The sequence below is a fragment of the Felis catus genome, assembly GCF_018350175.1.
Source record: "Felis catus isolate Fca126 chromosome D4 unlocalized genomic scaffold, F.catus_Fca126_mat1.0 chrD4_random_Un_scaffold_62, whole genome shotgun sequence".
In the NCBI taxonomy this organism is placed as follows: domain Eukaryota; kingdom Metazoa; phylum Chordata; class Mammalia; order Carnivora; family Felidae; genus Felis; species Felis catus.
In genome coordinates, this window is record NW_025408516.1 from 1 (window position 1) to 21,963 (window position 21,963).

The 21,963-nt window shown below is 57.3% G+C and overlaps 1 pseudogene; it reads right to left on the reverse strand.

The window, feature by feature from the left end:
- Positions 1–6,894: 6,894 nt before the first annotated feature.
- On the reverse strand, positions 6,895–15,375 carry LOC105260069 (annotated as a pseudogene).
- Positions 15,376–21,963: the final 6,588 nt, after the last annotated feature.

Below are 21,963 nucleotides of genomic sequence, written 5' to 3' on the forward strand. Positions count from 1 at the left end.
CCACAGTGGGGACCGCCCATCATGTAGGCCCAGACCAGGCTCTGGGACCTGAGCCCAAATGTAATGGGGCCCCTGGAGTGCATGTCCGGAGGGCACAGGCTGTGAATGAGTTCACATTTTTGTACTTTGTGGTCGTTTGAAATAGACTTTTTCTCCTTTGCTATTGAAATCGCAATGGATTAAAGACTAGGAGGGAAAAAGGAGGCCCCTTCAGTGACAATGGTCTCGGGGTGGAGACCCCTGTGCGTGCTGTGACACCACAGCCTGAAGCCAGACAGGACACGGCGGGTCCTCCCGTGGCTAAACAGAAACCGGGAGATGCAGAAGGCTGGACGGTCACACCACAGAAGGGAGAACATCCCTCACGACCCAGAGCCAGAAAGGTTCACAGGCGTCTGGGCCAAATAATGCGCCAAAGCCAGTGCGTTCCCCGGGATGGAGGCCAGACCTGTCCCAGTCCAAGGGGAGGCGACCCCCACGGGAGCAGGCGTCAACGATGCGGGTCGTCCCGCGGAGGCAGACTCGGACGCAAGTGAAAACCCAAGGGATGGCAGCGGTGTGTCCCCCTTCAGACGGGCAGGTTTCTGGGTCTTCGGGACCCGCCAGCCCAGTGTGACAATGTGAGGAAGCTGAGGCCCCAGCCGATCCCCAGCGAGAAGTCCTTGTCCTGCAGGGGAACCGGCTGGCCCAGTACTGGGAGAGCCCCCAGAGCCCGGGGTCGGCCCTTCCCCAGCCCCATGTGGGGCCCCAGGCAGGTTGGTCAGCTCTGCTCCCCTGATTCAGTGGGTAGGGGCCCTCGGCGGGTGGTGGGATCCCCCAGGAGGAGGGACCCCGAGCCCCAGGACGCCAAAATGCACACCTGCGGGTAGGACAATCCAAAGTCAAGGGAGGATGGGCTTCCTGACCCAGCGTCGTCTTACTAGTGACTCAGGCCTGTGCTATTAGCCCCGTGTCCCCATCTGTGACATGGGGACGTAACGGGCCTTCAGATGGGTTGGCGCATTCCCTGAGAGATGATGTGGAATCGTGGCCTGGTGCCTGGAGGACATAAAGGGCCACCTGGAAGGCTGTCCCAGAGTCCCCCAGGGTACAGGATTCCGGAAGCCCCTCCTTGGCCCCTGCCCGCTGTCCCCCTTCTGGGAACACTCAGCGTTGTTTGCAGGGGAGGTGAAGATGATCCAGGAGGTCAGCAGGTCCTACGTGGAGGAAGGTCAGCGCTGGAGGGACAGAAGGACGTGTCCCGTGCGCCCCTTCCAGGGCCCGAGCTGTGACGCCCTCTGACCTGACCAGGTGTGGACCCCGCTTCTGTCTGGTGTTTCACTTCCTCCCTCCTCCATCCCTCCCTCCCCTTCCCTCCTTCCTTCCGGAATTCAGCCAGGGATCTCAGGTGCCTGCCGTGTGCCGACCACCGTGACCTCATCGGTTTGCATGACCCAACGGGGTCCCCCACGTGGCATCTTCCTTGGCACGGTCTGAATGTTCCTGGCCGGGTTCCCTTTGGCGAGTCTGGGAGGGAGGCCTCTGCCCATGTTCCCGACAAGGAAACACGAGGCCAGAAGGTCCAGACGAGCTGCCCCAAGTGCCTGCGTGTGGAACCTGGACAAAGGTGGTCCCTGAACAGAGGAGGACTTGGGCCCACGCAGCCCGGAGGAGGAAGGGAGGGGAGCACCGTGGTGGCCTGGAGCTCAGGGCTTCTGGGAGACGGTGTCCTAACCAGACTGGCTCTGTCCCCAGCGCCGTCGGGGTACCCGCGCTCCCTGGGGCACGTGGCCCTGGCTGGCAGGAGAGGAGGTGCCTCGTGCTGGGCAGGACACAGCCCTCAGGCAGAGCGGAGGGTCGCAAGTGCTTCCCAAGGGGCAGGTGGACTCGGGCACCTGAGGTGGCATCATCGGGACAGCAGTGCCTGCGGCTGGGGTCCCCCATACCTGTCCCCTCCTCGGGCCCAGCAAAGGCCCGTCTGCATGGCGTTTACCCCCAAACACAAAGTCTGGGCCAGGAACCACCCTCTTCAAGGCCTTGCCCCCATTCTCCTCTCTCTCTGCCCACCTCAAGTTACAAAAATGGACAATAGTTCAGGTGGTGGTGGATGCCCAGAGATGTTTGTGTTTGTGACCCACGTTGTGACGTCGCTGTGTCCGGCCGGCCGTGGAGTCGCGGAGAAGCAGGTGGAACATCTGGCAGCCACCAGGACCCGGCCCTGCAGGGGGCGCTTGGCTCCAGTGGAAGGTTGGCGACCCGCCCACCGTTCACTTCTGCAGCCCCCGCTTCCCCGAGCCTCATCATTGCTGCTCTGTGAAGCTGCTACTGTTTGCTTTTCGGGGCTGTGACTTGTCTGAACCGCGTGAGGTCTGTTTCCTTTGTTGTGTGTGGCCCCTGGAGTCTCTGTGCGGCCAACTCAGGGGTCACTTAGCGGCCGGGGAGAGAGGTCGCCTGCGTCTCTAAGTTATAGAGAGGAGGAGGTTCCCACAAACTTGCCCTCGGGTTCGAATAACGTTGGAGCGACTCAGAGAACTCAGACAAGCCTGTCACCTCCGAGATCGCCCGTTTGTCACACAGGACAGCACTCGGGACCAGCCGGGCGGAGGGATGGGGAGCACAGGGCAAGGTGCAGCGGAGGCTCGGAGCCCCCCTGCTCTCTGCCCATCATCTGTGCTCCTGACCGATCGGGTCCTTCCTCCCAGCTCATCTCGTAACGCCAGCCAAAGACCCTGAGGGCAGCCAAACTAACCCTCAAGCAACAGGGACGGACGTCCCTGACATCAGCAAGACCCCACGGATTGACCCCAAGACAACGATCCACCCGACCTTCAATGTCCATCTCAAGTACCCATGACCATTGTCCTAATTTGTCCTCATGTAAAATCCTAGGAAACAAATAAAACTTCACAAGAGATGGGAGGGCACCTGTCATGATCTCACAGCTTGTGAGTTCGAGCCCCTCACCAGCCTCTGTACTAACAGCTCCGAGCCTGGATCCTGCTTCCGATTCTGTGTCTCCCTCTCTCTGCCCCTTCCCTGCTCATACTCTGTCTCTCCTGTCTCAGAAATAAATAAACATTAAAAAATTTTTTTAATTAAAAAAAGAAAGAAAAAATAGAGAGAGAGAACCACCACCAGGACTGTCTGCAGCACCTTGAGATGTCAGCCCCCCGTCTTCCCAGCGCCGGCCTCACCAAAATGGATCCTTTCTTGAGTCACCACCCTTTCCTGTGTCTCTCTGCCCTTGGCTTTTGTCAGCGGTGAGTGGTCGAATCAGGTCTGTTGGGACCCTCGAAGCTAGTGCCCGTGCACACTCGGGCCCCGTGACAGTAACCGAGCATGTCACACTGTCTGCTATCTCCACGTGTTCACCAGGCGGATGGGCGTTCGGGGAGGCTTCATTACATGGGCACGATTGATTGGATCACTGGTCACTGGGGCCCGAACGCCATCTCCGGCCCCTCTCCCTCCCCAGAGGTGGGGGGAGGGGATGGAAAGTTCCAGCCATCTAATCGCAGGGTTGGCTCCCCCAGCAGCCAGCCTCCCCCCTCAGGTAGAGTCCAAAAGCCACCCATGAACACAGAAAAGGCAGTGTCACAGTTTTCATCACTCAGGAAATTGGGGAAATCTGTGCCAGAAACAGGGGCGAAGACCAAATATATATTAACCGTGAAGCACAGTATCACGGTGCGTATTCAGTGGTGAACAACCGATGCCCAGATCTTTTGCATCTTACAGAACCGGAACTCTATACCCGGTGGACAACAACTCCCGGTCTCCCTTTCCTGCCCAGCTCCCCAAAACCACCGTGTTCCTTCTGCTTCTGTAAGGCCGACCACTCTACATACCTCATCTCATAGAAGTGGAACCATGCAACGTTTGTGTTTTCGTGACTTGCTTAGTTCACTTCGCATCCTGTCCTCAGGGTCACCCACATGGCAGGTGTCAGCAATTCCTTCCCGCTGAAAGCTGGGTGATGTACCAATGCACGTTCCTACCACATTTTGTTCATCCATCACCCACTGGTGGAGGTGGACACTGGGGTGCTCCTGCCTCTTGGCTGCTGGGAATTGTGCTGCTGCAAACTTGGGTGTGCAAATAACTCTTCACATTCCTGCTTTCAATCCTTTGCATGTGTATCCAGAAGTGGAATGGCTGCATCCTATGCCGGTTCCATTTTTAATGCTGGAGGAAACACCACACTGCTTTCCAGAGCGGTGGCAGATTTTACTTTCCCACCAACAGGGCACGAGGGTTCTGATTTCTCCACATCCTCACCAATACTGGTTATTTTCTGGTTTTTCTCTTTGCTGTTTATAATAGTAGCCCCATCCTAGCCTGATCGGGGTTGGGGGGGAAGTAGACTCAAATTGTTAAAATCAGGAATGAACATGGAGACATCACTACCAACCTTACAGAAATAAAGAGGATTATAAGACGATACCACAAAGAGTTTTCCACCAGCACATCAGACAGCCTAGATAACACGGGTAAATTTCTGGGCACCTGGGTGGCTCACTCATTAAGACTGACTTCGGCTCAGGTCATGATCTCACAATTCGTGTGTTCAAGTCCCACATCAGGTGAGCTCGAGCCCCACTTCAGGTAAAACACAAGTTCCAGTCAGCCCCACTTCTCTCTCTCTCTCTCTCTTGCTCTAAAAAAAAAAAAAAAGGATCAATTCCTAGAAATATAAACACTACCAAAAACAACTCAAGAATAAATAATAAATCTGAATAGACCTATCGTAAGAGATTGAATCAGGAATCCAAACCCTCCCAACAAAGAAAATCTCAGTGCCAGTATTCACTGGCACTGGTTAATTCTACCAACCATCTGACAAAGAATTAACACGACTTGTCCCCAAATTCCTCAAAAAGAGAGGAGGGGACACTTCCTAATGCATTCACCATTGTTATCTTCTCCCTGGGGGATATTGTTCTCGTGGTTTCCTTTACGTATTTGTGCATATTTGAAATCGTTGGTTTTAAGTAAGTCTAGAGAGTCTAATGCATGAGCTTCCTCAGGAACAGTTTCCGTCAATTGCTTTGTTTTCAACGGTCTACGGGGTCCATGTTCTTGTTTTTTTGCACGCCTCAAAAGTGTTTTTTAGTTGGGGTGCCCGGTGGCTCAGTTGGTTAAGCATCCGACTTCAGCTCAGGTCACGATCTCATGATTTGTGAGTTTTGGCCCCGCATCAGGCTCTCTGCCATCAGCACAGAGCCCACGTAGGATCCTCTGTCCCCCGTTCTCTCTCCCCCCCATTCATTCTTTCTCTACCTCAAAATAAATAAATAAACTTTTTGTAAAAAGTGTTTTGGGGGAGGCACCTGGGTGGCTCAGTCGGTTAAGCGTCTGACTTCAGCTCAGGTCATGATCTCTTGTTTTGTGGCTTCAGGCCCCATGTCGGGCTCTGTGCTGACAGCTGGAGCCTGGAGCCTGCTTTGGATTCTGTGTCCCTCTCTCTCTGCCCCTCCTTACTTGTGCTCTGTCTCTGTCTCTCTCTCTCTGTCTCTCAAATAAACATTTAAAAATTTTAAATGTTTTTTGTTGAAAATTGACATTTTGAATAGTATGATGTACAACTCAAATATCAGTCTTCCCCTCCAGGGTTTCCTGGCACAGCTCGCATCAGTTGCGACTGTAGTGACATTTCCGAACTAATTGTGTAAAATCTGTATTCCTTGTCGTGTGTGCTCACCGAAGTGTCTGTTCTGTGAACGTAGTGCTCATTGGGCAGACATTTCCTTAAACACCCGGAATCACCGCCCCCCCCCCAAAAGAAGAAAACAACCTCCAGTCTTTACAGATGGGGAGGAGATGGTCTGCAAAGATCAGGATACACCTTCCACGCCACCCAGGCTGTTTACAACTCTGCCTTGACCTTTCCTTCCTAATTGCAGAGTCTGACAGTCACCAGAGGGGAGAGCCGGGGCCCTTCTCAGGTCTTTCCTGAACATGCACCCAGCCCATGCACGCAAGCGTCCTAGAGGCTCAGGAATAATGGGCCAGAGGTTCTAGGTCCTTATTCCCTAAAGCTCCTCACCACTCGGCCTTTCTTCCAGTCGTTCTGCTCGGTTCTGCCATTGCCTTAGGCAGCCGAGACTAACATATGCCTTGAAATGTTTTGAACATTTAGTGCCCTCCGGTAGCCACCTCACCACTGGGAGAGTTGGTGGCCAGCAAGAAGTCACAGATGACACCAAGGGTCTGGACCTAGTGTTTCTCTCCTGACGTGGGGACACCTTCGGGAGGAGCAGATACCTGACACGGACGGGTGGGCAAGGGAGGCCCGAGGCCCCCAGGGGTGTGTGTCTGGCATCTGGACTGAACGGTTCGGTTCAGATGGGGTGGGATCGATGAGGCCCAAGGGACGGTGCCCTGGGGTCCTTCAGGCTGAGGAGGAAGATGAGGGGAGCACAGGGGACTGAGGAGGCTCAGGTTAGAGAAGACAGAGCTGAGCAACTCCTCTGGGGGAAAAGTGGGTCAGGTCCAGGCTCACGGGGACAGACCTTGAGGCCACTGTGCTATGGGAAACAAGCCAGTCCCTAAAGGACCGATATTGGAGGACCCCGCTCATGACGGACGGAGAACAGTCAGATTCAGAGGGGTGGGAGGAGCAGTGGGTGCCGGGCCTGGGAGGGGGATGGGTGTGGGAGGGTTAGGGTCTAGTGGGCAGACACAGAGTTTGGAGTGACGAAAAAGTCGTGAAGATGGATGGAGGGGACAGTTGCAGAACAGTGAATGAACGTATTGCCACTGAATTGTACACCTGAACATGGTTAACATTATCAAGGTTATAGGGGCGCCTGCGGGCTCAGTCGGTTGAGCGTCCAACTTCGGCTCACGGTTCGTGAGTTCGAGCCCCGCGTCGGGCTCTGTGCTGACGGCTCGGAGCCTGGAGCCTGCTTCGGATGCTGTGTCTCCCTCTGTCTCTCCCCCTCCGCACTAGCTCATGGTCTCTCTCTGTCTCTCAAAAATAAATAAACCTTACAAAAATAAAACAATAAATAGAAAAGCATCCGACATAAAATTGGAGGTGTTTACAGCAGCAAGTGACATGGAAATTGTAACAGTTGGCCAACGTCAGGGAGAAATAGCAGTGGCAACACGGACCGCCCTGTGCTTGATGTGAGAAGGGAGACGCAAGGCGGAGAGACTGCAGCACTCACCCTGGCCGGGGCCTCGAGGAAGCGCACAAGGCAGGTTTGCGGGACAAGCCGCAATACCCGTCATCCGCCAGAAACATTTTAGTGGCAGTGACAGGGAAAGCGCAACACCCACAAACCGCAGGGACTGAGGGAGGCCAGGGGCTGGGGGGGCAGTCCTGCCCCAGCGGGCGGCGGGCTGTGCCCAGGCTGCCGGGAAGCCAGGCGCCAGCCAAGGGGGTCCTGATCCGGCCTCACCTTCACGTCCTGCCCGCGGCTGCAAGCGACCTTTCAAAGCTGACCAGGAACCCGAAGAGCAAGGGGTCTTGCTGGAGCCGCGCCCCCCGGCAGGCCCCCGGTCAGGCCTAACTGTCCCCGTGCCTGATGCGGGCGGCGCCGGGCCTCGGCCATGTCCCGCGACCGGACAGAGAAAGGGAGCGGCGACAGGCCATCTGCTCTGACGGCTGGGGTCAGGGTGGCACCCCTGACGGACACTAGGCCAGCCCATCATCAGTCCCGGATGACCCGGTGACTCTTGGGCACGGTCACATACCTCAGCTTCTTCATGACGGCGGGCCAGCCCAGCCGTTGTTTGTCCCACAGGTACTCGGGGGACAGCACCTTGGTGGGCTTGTGGTCCAGCAGGTACCTGTTCAGGTGGCTCTCGTCGTGCCACACGGCCTCGATGCCGTGGGCCCGGTCGACCACCATGGCCTGGTGACAGGCCGATGTGAGCCGCAGAACCTCGGCCACCGTCCCCCGAAAAAGCCTCCCGCGTAGTAAAACTCGCCCTCGTCCCTGGGGACGTGCGCCTGGGACTGCGGCCGGCGCTCGTAGGTGAAGGCCTCGCGGGCCGCCCCGTAGAAGCCGGGGTGCAGGGTGCCGAAGAGCGGGGACAGGATCTCCACGCCCACATGGTCGCGGAACCTCATGTCCACGTCCGCGCACACCAGATAGTCCACCTCGTGGAGGAAGCGCCGCCGGGAGAAGTTGCTGATCATCTCCATGCGGTGCATGGACACGTCCTGCCAGCGCGAGTAGCTCCGGACCTCCAGGACCACCACCTGCCTCCCTTCCCCGAAGGGCACGCGGGGCACATCCCCCGGCCGGTCGGTGAACACGTAGTAGGTGACCTTGTGTCCCACCATGAAGTGCTCTCCACCGTCTGCAGGAACAGCTTCAGGAAGGCCACGTATCTACAGGGACAGGGGACAGGGCGGGAGGAGGGTCGCTGCCAGAGGCTGGCGGCAGGAGCCCAAAGCTGGGGGCCACGGACCTGTGCGCCTTATCGAGGAGGCAAACCCTGGGCTGCTTAAGGAACAGCCGCTGTCCTGGCCTGTCCTGGGTGAGTCTGCCCGCGGCGCCTCCCTACCCTCTGCCCCGGGGGACGGGGAACCATCAGCGCCCCGTCCTACAAAGGGGAGCGAGCCTGAGGCGGAGGAGGCTGGAAACCCGTGCAGCCACGAGTCAGCATGCTGGAGCCAGCAGCGCACCCCCGTGCCGAGCTCCCCTGGCAGACCCCCTCCACCCGCAGGACCCGCCCCTGGCAAATCCTCTGCCGGTTCCCACCTGCTGTGAGGGAGTCAAGACCCTTCGGGCACAGCTCTGGTCAACGTGCCCTCGCAGACTTCACAGAACCTGCAGGGCCGGCCACCTGCCCCTCTTGGCTCAGTGGTCGGTCCCTGGCCCCCCAGGACTGTGTCTGCCCCTGCAGGGCCCTCCCTTGAAGGCTACTGGGCCCTCAGTCAATGGCGGGTATTCCGGGGAGGGGTCACCCCCCATCTCCCCCAGATCAGGACTCAGGCCCAGCATGTGGCCAGGGGAGGCCAAAGAGGGCCCCTGGAGGAACAGGGGGCTTGCTCGGGTCACAGCACTGAACCCGAGCGTGTAAGCTTCCGGGTCCAGGTCTGTATCTCCCCAACCCCAAGAGGTTGGAAGTCTTCTCCAACCGCCTCCCATGGCTGGTCCCTCTTTGAGGGGGCTCGCTGCTCCCCACCCTGCACACAGCAGCTCCCTGTCATCGGGCAAGTGCGGTGAGCCCCTCGGTGACAGTTTTTTAAGCAGGCCCTAAGGCTACTTCCCGGTGCCTGGCCCAGAAACCCCTCCCACAGGGAAGGTGGGCACTCCCTTTCAATAGGGGACATGCGCGCACATATACACACACACACACACACACACACACACACACTCACACACACACACCCCTGCCCAGCCACCAGTCAGGTCACCAGGGGCAGTCCAGACCCAGCCGATGTGATCGTGGGTTCACAGCTCGACTCGGGGAGTCTGGTTTCCTCTGAGGACATGCCCACCACCTGCCAACCCCCTGGGGACTGTACTCGGAGCCCCCTGGGGACTGTACAGCCAGCGCACGCGCAGCAGGCAGTGCTGCGTCAGAGCTACTGGCACTGGCCGAGGAGCCTGGGCAGTGAAGCTTCTGGTTGGTGATTTCAGCCGCTTGTCTCCAGGGACTGGAGTAGGATTCGGAGGCGACCCTGTGCCCTTCTTACTCCCTGCACTTGGGGCCAAGACCCGGGAAAGGGGTTGCAAAGGCCTCAGGGCCATCCTCTGGGGTCTCGGGTGAGCTCTGCGGAGGGAGGAAGCCCCACCTGTCCACACGCGGGCCCAGCACCTACGAGCTTTCAGTTCCCCCATGGCGATCCCGAGAGAGGATCCTGTCATCAGCCCCACTTTCCAGAGGCTCAGAGAGACCACGCCACTTACCTGCGGCTGCCTAGCTAATTCAGCGGAAGTCACCTGTCCCTGGAGTCCCAGGGCCTCACTGCTCAGCTCCCTCACAGGAGCCTGGGGTCTGGCACCGAGTGCTGTGCCTGACCTGGCTGTCCCCCCTCCATGACCGTCACCCATACGGGAGCACACAGGAGCCCAGCTCCACAGACACTGGCTTCCTACCCGTCCAAGGAAGCACACAGCCTCCTCCCTTCTGCTACTGTGGCCGGAGGAGGGCTCCCCTGCCACCTGGATGTTGGGGTGCTCTGCTCCTTCCTTGACTCAGCAGAGGAGCAACCTGGGGTCATTGGTGGGTCTGGAGCTGCCTTCCTGGGTGACGTGCAGCCTTCGGAAAGGGAGCCAAGTGGTGTCCACTCACTGAGCCCGGAGAGACTGCTGAACACGTGAACCTTCACATTAACCCCTAGGAGGACAGGCTGGGCCCCCACCCGCCGTGTGCTGAACACACAGCCAGACCTGATGTCCTCGGTCTCTCCTGCATCCCGGTCCCCACCCTCTGTCATCTCATCTAGTTACTTTTTTTTTTTAATGTTTATTTATTTTTGAGACACAGAGAGAGACAGAGCATTAGCAGAGGAGGGGCAGAGAGAGAGATGGAGACACCGAATCCCAAGCAGGCTCCAGGCTCTGAACTGTCGGCACAGAGCCCGATGTGGTCGGGCTCGAACTCACGGGCCGCGAGATTCTGCCCTGAGCTGAGGTCCGATGCTGAAAAGACTGGGCCACCCAGGCGCCCCGTCACCTACTTACTTTTTGATCGCAAACACCGTTAGTCCGATGGTGGTGTTCCGGAGCCGGAACTGCTCATTCAGGATGTCTATGTTGAAAGTCCCTTCCCAGACGATGGGGGCCAGCCAAGGGGTGAGGACAAGGACATCTTTCCTACTGCGGCACAAGAGAGCCACCCGGTGTTAGTAGCATGACAGTGAACACATGGAGGGCCCTGGCGCATCATCACCCCCACCCGGGACCCCACCCCACCCCACCCACCCAGCCTCCACCCCATCAGGGACCCACAGGGCTGACCCTCCTTCCAGAAGGCCTTCACATGTGCAAGAAACAAATGACATGGAAATCAAAACTCAGACTCGTGCAAATCACTCGCAGCCCTTAGCGAACACTGGACCCTGCTGGACCTCAGCGTGGGAGTTGGGATTTGCCGGCGAGGGGCGGGGGCCGAACTCCGGGAAGGAGGAGGCGCCCCTTGTGCATTCTTTGGTGGAGAGAGAAAGGACGGAGAAGAATTGGTGGGCTCCAAATTCAGACTCAGAAGCTGCCGAAGCAAGTTCCCGCCGAGTTTTCAGTGAAACCGCCTTTTAGTGTATATGGTGAATTTCAGGGCGGGAGGTGGGGTGGGTTCCGCAAGTTTACTCACGAGGGTGTTAGCACCTTGGGCTGGGGGTAAACCATCCTGAAAAAAAACACAGCACAATGGGAGTCTGCAGGAAGATGGCATGAACATCCTCAGTCAGTGGGGCTGGGAAGCTGCCGCAGGTGACTGAGCTTCTGAGTCGCCCCAGGAGGAGCTGTACCGGGCGCTTCCTGCACACAATCCCAGGGCCTGAAGGAGGGCGGAGCCTCTGTGGCTCGGTTTCACGGTCTCGAAACTGGGAGTGGAGACCTTGGGGTGCATTCCCTCCCTCATAACCTCAGGGAGAGATCTCACCCTGGCGGGAGGGGCGGGAAGTGGCCACTGTCCCAGGTATTTCACCCAAGTAAGTAGCTGGGTCAAGGGAACGGCAGTCAGACACACAGACGGTCTACCTGGACCTGACACTGCCTCCCCGGCTGGGTGACGGAGCAGGTCTCTAAGCTCCCGGGGCCCAGGCTTCCTGTCTGCAGAGAGGGACACCCGTGCCCAGCCCCGACAGTGGCGTGCAGTCTGGGAAAATGCGTGCGCAGCGGTCCTGCCCCAGACTAAAGTGTCGTGGAGCCCGAGGAAAAATTAGCCAGTGGGTCGTCTGTCATGTCCATAATGACTGCACTTTGCATTTCCTGGGTGGCATTTAAAAGCAGGGCGTCGGCTTTGAAAAGGCAGGAAAGTCGGCAACAAACCACCCCATGTGTGAACCCGCGGACGTCGGACACCGTGCAGAGTGAAATGAGCCAGTGACAAAAGGGCGAACACGGTGTGACCCCACTTACAGAAGGGACCGGAGAAATCAAGTTCATGGAGACAGGAAGCTGAATGGGGCACCAGGGGCTGGTGGCAGGGGGATGGGGACAGAGTTTCAGTCTGGGAAGATGAGAAAGTTCTGGAGATAGACGGGGGTGATGGTTGCACAACACGGTGATACACCTAATGCCACCTACAAATGGTCAAGAGGGTAAATTTCAGGGCATATATATTTGCATGGTTAAAAGTTTTTTCTTTTTTGGGTTTTTTTTTTTTTTTTAAAGTTGGGCACGAGAAGGGTGCCTAAGTGGCTCAGTCAGTTGAGCTACCGACTTCGGCTCCAGTCATGATCTCACGGTCCGTGGGTTCGAGCCCTGCATCGGGCTCTGTGCTGACAGCTCGGAGTCTGGAGCCTGCTTCGGATTCTGTGTCTCCTTCTGTCTCTGCCCCTCCCCTGCTTGCACTCTGTCCTTCTCTCTCTCTCAAATATAAATAAACGTTAAAAAATTTTTTTAGAAAGTTGGGCACCAAGGGCGCCTGGGTGGCTCAGTCGGTTAAGCATCCAACTTCGGCTCAGGTCATGATCTCGCTGTTCATGAGTTCAAGCCCTGCTTCGGGCTCTGTGCTGACAGCTCGAAGTCTGGAGCCTGGTTCAGATTCTGTCTCCCTCTCCCTGCCCCTCCCCTGCTTGTGCTCTCTCTCTTTAAAAAAATAAACATTAAAAAAAATTAAAACAAAAAAATCGTCGGACACCAGTTCACGAGACTGCCTGAGACCTTCCCAGTCTCATCCCCTCTGAAGACCCTCTTCCCAGGAACCCCTCTGAGCCCAGACAAAGCAGGCCAGTTGGTGACCCTCTTTAAGAGCCAAATTCCAGGCAGCTGGTCAAACCCAAACCGCCAGCTACCCCTGGATCTTTCCATGGCTTCAAGGGAAGGGCCAAGTCTGACCCAGGACTTGGGGATGAGAGTGGTGCTCCCCATGTGAGGCGCAGGAGAGAGCCTGTCTAGGCACTCTCGCCTCTCCCCTGGGGCTGTGGAGCAGGTGAAGGGGGCAGAGGCACCCAGGGAAGACGTCCTACCTGGACAGTGTCACTGCTTGCGGGCCATCCAGCTCTCCACCCACCTCGCTGCGGAATGAGAACACAGAGTGGGGGCTTTACCGGGAGAGTTCAGGGCTCAGGTTCATAGATGGTGGCTGGGGGCCCAGGAGAGGGGGACAGTGGTGACCTAGGGTATGAAGAGGGCGTCCGTCTGAAAGTGGCCAGAACAGCTGTCACTGTGGGCAGTGGGCCTGGCGCCGGCCCATGTCCCCGCGTGTCCCCAGACGTGACGTCAGACCCCACGGGGGCAGGTTTGGCCTCTGCTCAGCCACAGACCCCCGCCTTCACCTCATGCTTCTGAGTGAAGGAGACTGAGCAGCTGGTGGTTTCAGACCACGTGGGCATCCCGAGTCCCCTCCCATCAGGGGGTCCTTCCCCGGGCCCTGCACACAGCGGCCTTGGTCTCAAGGACCCGACAAATGCAGAACAGCTGTGCTGGGGCTGTGGGTCTTCTGAAGCCACGTGCTCAGGGGGAACAGTCTGACTGGGAGACACAGATCGGGGAACCTCCGAATGACCCGGGAAGGAGCCCAGGCCGAGCCCTGGGTGCCGTCTCAGGCGGGAGCCAGCATCAACCCTGCAAATGTGAGGGGCCTTCAAGCCGCCCCTGTCCCAGCCACCGTCGGTCTACACTCACCTGACACACCTGGGCCCACACTGCCCAGCTGAGCCCAGTCAACCCCAGGATCTGGCGAGATGTGGGCTCAGTGGTTGTGATGGTCTCACACCACGAATTGGGTATTTTGTGACCCAGTAGCAGATGGCTGCTACAAGGGGGAAAAGCCAGACGCACAGCAGGGGACAGGCAGGAGAGCGGTCCGGGCAGACGACATAGCACGTGCAAAGCCTCAGAGTCACGACACGTGCCAGGCGACCACAGACCCCCGGGTGGACCGCAGAGGTGGGGTTCACGATGGGAGAGGTGAGGCTGGCGAGGACGGGCAGGCAGGGAGCCAACCACAGAGGGGCTCATGCATATGTTCCGGAAAGATCACTCTGGCTAACGGAGGAGAGTGGGTCCGTGTGCAGGAGGATGGGGAGATGGCACGGAGGCTGCCAGAGAGATGGGGGAGCCTCACCCAGAGCAGGACGGGGGGAGCAGAGAGAAGAGCGTGAACTGAGAGATACTGACCGGCAGTTCTGCTCTGAGTGGGGCGCGGGTGGGGGTGGGGGAGGGGCAAGGATGATGCCCAGGCTTCCACCTTGGGCTGGGTGGGGGGAGGTGAGGCCTTTCACTGAATCAGGGACTTGAGAGCAGGAGCAGGGCGTCACTGTGGGGACACCCAAGTGTCCAACAGGTTGAAGCCAGACCCGGGGTGGGGTGGGTGTTAATCCTGCCCAGGTGACCCACCCAGGCCCCGGAAATGTCCTGGCTGCTCTGGGCAGAGCGGAGGGGGCAGAGGGTGAGGCCCAGATCACGGGTGCATCAGCCTGAGGGGTGGGGGCAGCAGCCATCTCTGCCCTCCCAGCACACAGCCAGTCCCCGAGGCTGTTGGGCAATGTGACCCTGCCTCCACTCCACTCACCTGGCCCCTACCTGCCTCCCCAGCCTCGAGTTCCTCAGGTTCAGGAAACCGGCCCTGTGGAAAGAGCCACCAGAGGCCCCTGTTGAGGAGGGTGCACCTGGGTTGGCTGTTCATCCATCCCCATGCAAAGCAGGGGCTGGAGCCCGCTCGGGGAGCCCAGAGCCCCCGGCACAGCTGCAGGGCTTGGGCAGGGCTGGGAGCCATTGTCACCCAAAGCACGGGTGACACCCAAGGGGGCGGCAGGAGGGCAGTCACTGAAGACAGTGCTTCTGCGTGAGCTCCCGCGGCAGCCAGAGAGGGTCCCCGTGCACGGACAGCACAGCCCCGGGAAAGCAGCCGCGGGCCTTTACTCCATTGTCCGGAGACCATCTCCATCTGCAAGCTAACACTCAGCTCCCCTGCGCCTTCCCCACTGCCCAGCCACTGCCCGGCCACATGGCTCCTCGCTCAGGAGCTGGGGGAAGACAGCTCCCACGCAAGGTGGGGTCCAACGGGAGGGTGCGTGTGGAGGGACAGCTCATCAGCCCTGCGATGACCACGCTGGTGCTGGGGTGGGGAGCAGCCCGGCACCCTACAAGCAGCCGACCGCTGTTGTTGCTGCCTGGAAGGCCTGGACGGTGCACACGTTCCTTACCCCAAGAGGACCCAGACGAGTGTTATCAGGAGGAAGATCACAGTACAAAGTGAGCAGCATTTTGGTTTCCCTGGAAAACAGCAGTGGGACCCCGATCACCCCACTCTGCTCCTCCCAACCTGCCCACTTCTCCCCCCCCCCACCCATGTGATTCAGATCAGCTCCCATGGCGGCCGCCTCCCACCAGCAGGTGGTTTGAGCGTTGTGACAGGCAGCGTCTCAAGGAGCCGCTCCAAGACTGGCTTCCCCTTTCTCACTGACAGACAGGGGGGTAGGAGGTCGGTTCTTTCCTCCCGGCACTCTGCCCAAGGATCCCCTCCGATCCCCAGTTACACAGGCCTCCCTGTGGCCTCTTTCCACCAAGCACCCCCTCTCCTTGGAGGGAGGCGGACGTGGCCGTGCTGAAATGAGCACAGAGGACCATGCTGAAGATTCATGTACACCTGCAACCTAGCCCCAAAATATGCGAGGCAAAAAGCAGACACAACTGAAGAAGAAATGGTCAACTCGACAATTAAGTTGGAGATTTCGAAGTCCTACTTTGCTGTCAGTAATGGATGGGATAATTGGAACATTGGCAGATAGCGCTGAACACTGCACACCAATGAGATCTGACTGATCACACCGCACAACGCTCAGACGGGCAATAGCAAAACACATGCTGTCCTCTGGGTGCGTGAAACCTCCTGCAAGAGACACCATGTGCTGGGGTCTAAAACAAGTTGCTGCAAATTTAAGAGGACCGCTGTCGTACAGAGCATGCACTCTGACCACAGGGGAGTGAGATTCCAAGGGCAATGACCAAGGCACATTGGGAACCCCCCAAATACGTGAAAAGGCAACAGCACGCATCTGAGTAACCCATGGGTCAACGAGAAAAAGTGAAGTATTTTCTGAGCTGAATGAGAAGGAAAGCAAAACATGCCAAACTTTACGGGATGCAGCCAAAGCTGTGTTTCGAGGGAAATGTATAGCTGTAAATGCCTAGGTAAGAAAAGAAAAAACCTCAGGTCGGTACTGAAGTTCTCACTTTAAGAGAGGGCACCTGGCTGGCTCAGTCGGTTGAGCGTCCAACTTTGGCTCGGGCCACGATCTCACAGTTTGTGAGCTCACGCCCCACTTTGGGTGAGCCCACCTTTTCTCTCTCTCTCTGCCCCTTGTGGGATTCTCTCCCCCGCCCCAGCCCTTGCTCATCTGCACCCCCCCCAAAAAATGTCTAAAAACAAAAGAAACTACAAGAAGAAAAAGAAGAACAAATTACACCCAAAGTGAGCAAAGGGAGGAAATAATAGAGATTAGGGTGGAAATCACTTAAATAGAAAACAGCAAGGGGAAAAAACAATGAAACCAAGCATTTCATTGGGGGTGGGGAGGAGACACAAATGACGATAAAATCAGGAACAGGAGAGGAGGCACCAAGGCCAGAGTACTACAGAGATTAAGATGTGAAGGGAACGCTACTGACAACTGTTTACCAACAACTGAGATGGCCTGGATAAGATGCACACATCCTTGAAAGGCACGAACTGGCAAACGTTAGAAGCAAACCCAGGACTACATCTTTGCAGCAAGGGTCAAGCAGAGATGTCTCACGTAGGACACCAAAAGCACCAACGATAAAAGAAAAAACGTGAGGTGGCTTCCCTAAAATTAAAACTTTGGCATTCAAAAACACCCTTAAGAAAGTGAGGAGACAATCCATGAACGAGGAAAAAATATTTGCAAACCATACATCTCATAAGGACCAGGCATCCCAAATTAAGGAACTCTGCATACACAACGAAGAAAACGAACACTCCAATTTCTTAAAAGGCAAATATTTTTTACCGACTTTTCACCAAAGACATTTGAACGGCTGATAAGTGCATGGAAAGGTGCTCCACCAACGTCATTGGTCATTAGGTGACGCAAATCAATACCACTGGGAGACACCCCTTTCCACCGACACGTGTGGCAAGAACAAGCGAGGCTACGGAGAGACGGAAACCCTCGTACCCCGCTGATGGGGATGCAGAATGGCGGAACCACTTTGGAAGAGAGTTTGGTAGTATTCTTAAAATGTTAAACATACATTTACCATACGACCTGGCGATCCCTCCGCAAGGTAACCACCCGGGGGGAAACGCAAGCACAGGTCCACACAGAGACGTGAACGCGGTGCGCACTACAGCGTTGTCCACAAAACTACAAAGTGGTCTGTACCGCTTTTTGTACTCTCGCGGAATGTCCATCCACCGATGAGTGGGTACATCCATACACTGGAATGACTCAGCAAAAAAAAAATAAATGATACACGCTCCGAGGTGGACGAGCCTTAAAACATTCATTCCAAGAGAAAGGAGTCCGATGCAAGAGATCACAGGTTATTAGGATGTTATTAGGCTCTGTTTAAATTTCTTTGAACGTTTATTTATTTTTGAAGGAGAGAGAGACAGAGTGTGAGTGGGGGAAGGGCAGAAAAGAGAGGGAGACACAGAATCGGAAGCAGGCTCCAGGCTCTGAGCTGTGAGCACAGAGCCCGACGCGGGGCTCGAACTTATGAGCTGTGAGATGGTGACCAGAGCCAAAGTCAGCCGCCCAGCCCAACCGACTGAGCCACCCAGGGGCCCCCCGTTAGGCTCTATTTATATGAAAATCCCATAAAAGGTAAGGCTATAGAAACAAAGTGGTTGCCTGAGGTGGGTGGGGCCACACTGGAACAGGGAGGGATTGCAAATGGACACCAGGGAATTCTGAGGAAAGTTCCAAAATCTATTACAAACTCTGCAAAGTGACTAAGCGAATGCTACGGTATATAAATGATACTTCGATAAAACCGTTAAAACCAAGAGCCATCAGGGGGGCCTGGGTGGCTCAGTCAGTTATTCGTCCGGCTTCGGCTCAGCCATGAGTTTGAGCCCTACGTTGGGCTGTGCTGTCAGCACAGAACCTGTTTGGGAGTCTCTCTTGTGGTCAGGTCTCCTCCCTAAGGAAAGAAAAAAAACCTCAAGGCAACTGGCTCCACTTAAGTGACAACATCCCTCATGACCTTTTAACATGAGACCACTTAGTCAGACTGCAAGTTTGCATGTTACCATATATGGGAGACAAAGAAGTGAAAATATACATAAAAAACTACCTCCCACAGCGGTAGGCTCAGTTCTTCAAGTAAGAACCCAACTGAGCTGAGCGGTGCCTGCTCCAATAACATTGTTTCCAGAAAGAAAAGCCTCGGGGTCACGACTCTGTGCGAGAATCTTGCTGCAATCGCTCCCTCCCTCTTTCTCTCTCAAAAATAAATAAATAAACTTAAGACAATATTTTAAAATATTGGTTGAGGGGCACCTGGGTGGCGCAGTCGGTTAAGCGTCCGACTTCAGCCAGGTCACGATCACGCGGTCCGTGAGTTCGAGCCCCGCGTCGGGCTCTGGGCTGATGGCTCAGAGCCTGGAGCCTGTTTCCGATTCTGTGTCTCCCTCTCTCTCTGCCCCTCCCCCATTCATGCTCTGTCTCTCTCTGTCCCAAAAATAAAATAAACACATTGAAGAAAAAAAAATTAAAATATTGATTGAACGAATGAACAGGGAATCTAAGAATGGGGATTATTTGCCAGTTTTCTCGAAAGATCTGAACTCAGTCTTCAGGTTTGCATGGGGTCAGTTGTGGGCCCGACGTCCCTGCAGCCTCAGGGGTATGGAGACCAAGGGCAGAGTCCCTGGGCCTCAAGAGTCCCAGAGCAGGTAGACCCTCGGTCCCTGTGGCCTGAGGCCAACTAACACAGCACAGGACCTGGGGCCTGGGGGGCAGGCGAGCAGGGAGACCAGAGCAACTGTCCTGCAGGTGGCTGGTGGGTTACGACTAAGCTGCACACCTTACGTGGGGTTTATTGCATAGATGCTGGTAAAATATTTTTACAGAAGGGGGCGCCTGGGGGGCTCAGTCGGTTAAGCAGCTGACTTCCGCTCAGGTCATGATCCCACGGTTTGTGGGTTCCAGCCCCGCATCAGACTCTGCACTGACCGTGCGGGGCCAGCCTGCTTGGGATTCTATTTCTTCCTCTCTCTCTCTGCCCCTCGCACACTCTCACTCCCTCTCCCTCCCTCTCTCTCTCTCTCTGGAAATAAATAAACTTAAAAAAATAAAGAAAGAAAAAGGAAAATATTTCTCGAGGAGAAAGGGAGCCGACAACAGGAGCACACGGAGGCTCAGGGAGGAGCGCAGGGAAGCATGAGCCTCAGGCGAGGAGACCTGGATTCCAGACTCCATTGTGCCCCTCCCTGCCTTGCGACCCAGGACAGCGACCTAGATATCCCTAAACCAGCCTTCCAGCCGGTAAACCGAGAACAGCCCTCGCCTCCCAGGCTTTCCCGGGCTTACAGGAAACACGAACAAATGGTGAGTGTGTCTGAGGCCAGTGAGAGTGAGCACCGCACCCCCACAGAGCCCACACTGCCCCCAGGCTGGGTGAGCGATGTGGTTCCACCTCAGGCCCTCAGGGACAGTTGGGAAACAAGCCAGGAAAGGCGGGCACTGGCCCAGGGCAGCTGGAGGAAACACCTGTGCGCTCACTCCTCTGTCCCGGCTGTTACTGGCCATGTGAAATTCTGGAACGAAAGGTTGGGCCAGTTTCAGGTGGAATACAAAATGTAGACACTTGGGGACGGCTGAGACCCAAGAAACACAGCAGGTTTCCGGGGGAGATGTGCGTCCCCCAACATCCCCGCCCCTGCCCGGCGGCCCTGCCGCCCCAGACCCTGCATGCCAGCCACGGTGTCGCCGCCGGGGTGCTGGCCGGGGTCCAGCGTCTGCCATGACCCTAATTGTAGAGGACCTTGTTTCAGAAAATCTAGAACAGGGTGTTATGCAGACATCGTGTGTGATACCTTGTTCCAGCTACTGGCATATTTCCTACAGGATGTTAGAAATGAGAAAGAGAACAGTGATGGGCCCGGAGACACCCCATAATCCCACCGCTGACCTCTACCTCCCCTGGCTCCCAGGAGGGTCCTGGGCGTTTGAGTCGGCACCAACCTGGGAACAGGATGGTTGGCTTTCCGCGGCATCGCCCTCGGACGCCCCGGTGTCGTGGCTCCAGGGACTGACCGGCTAGAGGTCACCTGCTTAGCCCACACGCGTGTCCAGACGGGCAGGCTGCAGGCCCCGGGCGCTTCTCCCTGCCCCTCCGTGTCAGCTCTGTGCTGCCCCTGCCCCTCGCCTGGGGGCCGTGTGGACTCCGCTCCAGGCGGGCGGCCACCACGTCCCCAGCCGAAGAGGGAGGGCCTGCGAGAACACCCGCAAGCGACTTATTTCTGGCGTCTGTGCCTGGCTCGAGCGGCACCCGCTCCGGTCAGCTCCATGCGCACACACTCCGTCCCGTGCCCTGCTGGATTCTCAGCCCTCAAACTGTGCCGGGTGAGGAATAACACTCCACATCTTGCTGACTCACTGGGACCGTCCCAGAGCCGCACGACGCGGGCCCCACTGTTTACAGTGACAGATGGGAGCCTCAGCCTCGTGTCCATTCACTCATCCCCGCATGCCTCAGCACCCGTGTCTGTCTGCTGCTGTGTGCAGGCACCCGCACACGATGCTGAAGCCCAGACACCACCCCGCCCTCGAGCTCACAGCCTAAGGGGTGGGACGGCGTCTCCCCCACAGTCAGCAGCTGGGGGCCACAGAGGCAGAGCATCCCAACCCTCTCCAACCTGCAGTGACCCCCGACTCCTGGCCCGACATCCAGCGCCCTGTGTGAGCTGGTCCATACGCCCTCCCCCGTGGGCACCCCTCACCCCACTCCGGCCTCCCTAGGGCCTTCCTCGCCAGGGAGCCCACGGAGCCCCAGCCCCTCAGAGACCCCTGCCGCCACCGCCCCTCCCCTGACCCCCACCCAGGACGTCGTCATCTCCAGGGTTGGAGCCTCCTCAGGCTCCCTTGCTAGCTCAGGCTTTGGGTCGGATTGTCCGGGGGGCAAACCCACAATAGGGCCATGTCCCAGCCCAGTGACCCACAAGCTCACGTGGTGGGTGTCAGAGCCTCATTTTCTTCGTTGAAAATGGGGTCTGTGACTCCCATCTCAGGAAGGTGAGCAGGGGGCACGGGGGTCACCTGGCTGGGGGAGCCCCAACCCAGGACAAGACCTGCCATGGTCAGGGCAGGGCTCGATGAGGGTGAAGACTGAGTCCCTCGTTCCTGTTCACGGCTGGACTTGGTCACTCAGAGCTGAGTGCCCTTGATCCCGGGGCCGCAGTTCATGTATAAGAAGGGGTGAAGTCAGTGAGCACCCTGGGGGTCCATAGCAACTCTAACCACCCCCAACACTCAGACATCCCCACGATGTGCCCCCTCCTTCCTGGGCTCCCTCCCACCCCTCTGCCCCGGCCAGGGCTGCAGCCAGGGACAGGCTGCCCCTTGTGTTCCGGGTCCTGGCAGGAAGACTGTGGGAGGAGGTAGAGAAGGAAAGGGAGGCGTGAGGTGACAGGCCGATCCTCTCCTTGCCCGTACTTGGTGCCCACCGTCTCCTTCAGGCCCCCTGCCCCGGCCGTGCACCCAGCTGGACCCTGGGGGGGAGATGGGGTCTGTGACAGCTGGGGCGGCATAGGTACATTCGGCGACCCTCGTGTACCCGCGTGTCCAACCCACCCGGCCCTCAAGTCTGCAGCCCACTGGCTGGGGTGAGGCTGATCCAAGGGCTCACAGGATTTGGGGTTACAGGGCGCCCTGGAGGCAGG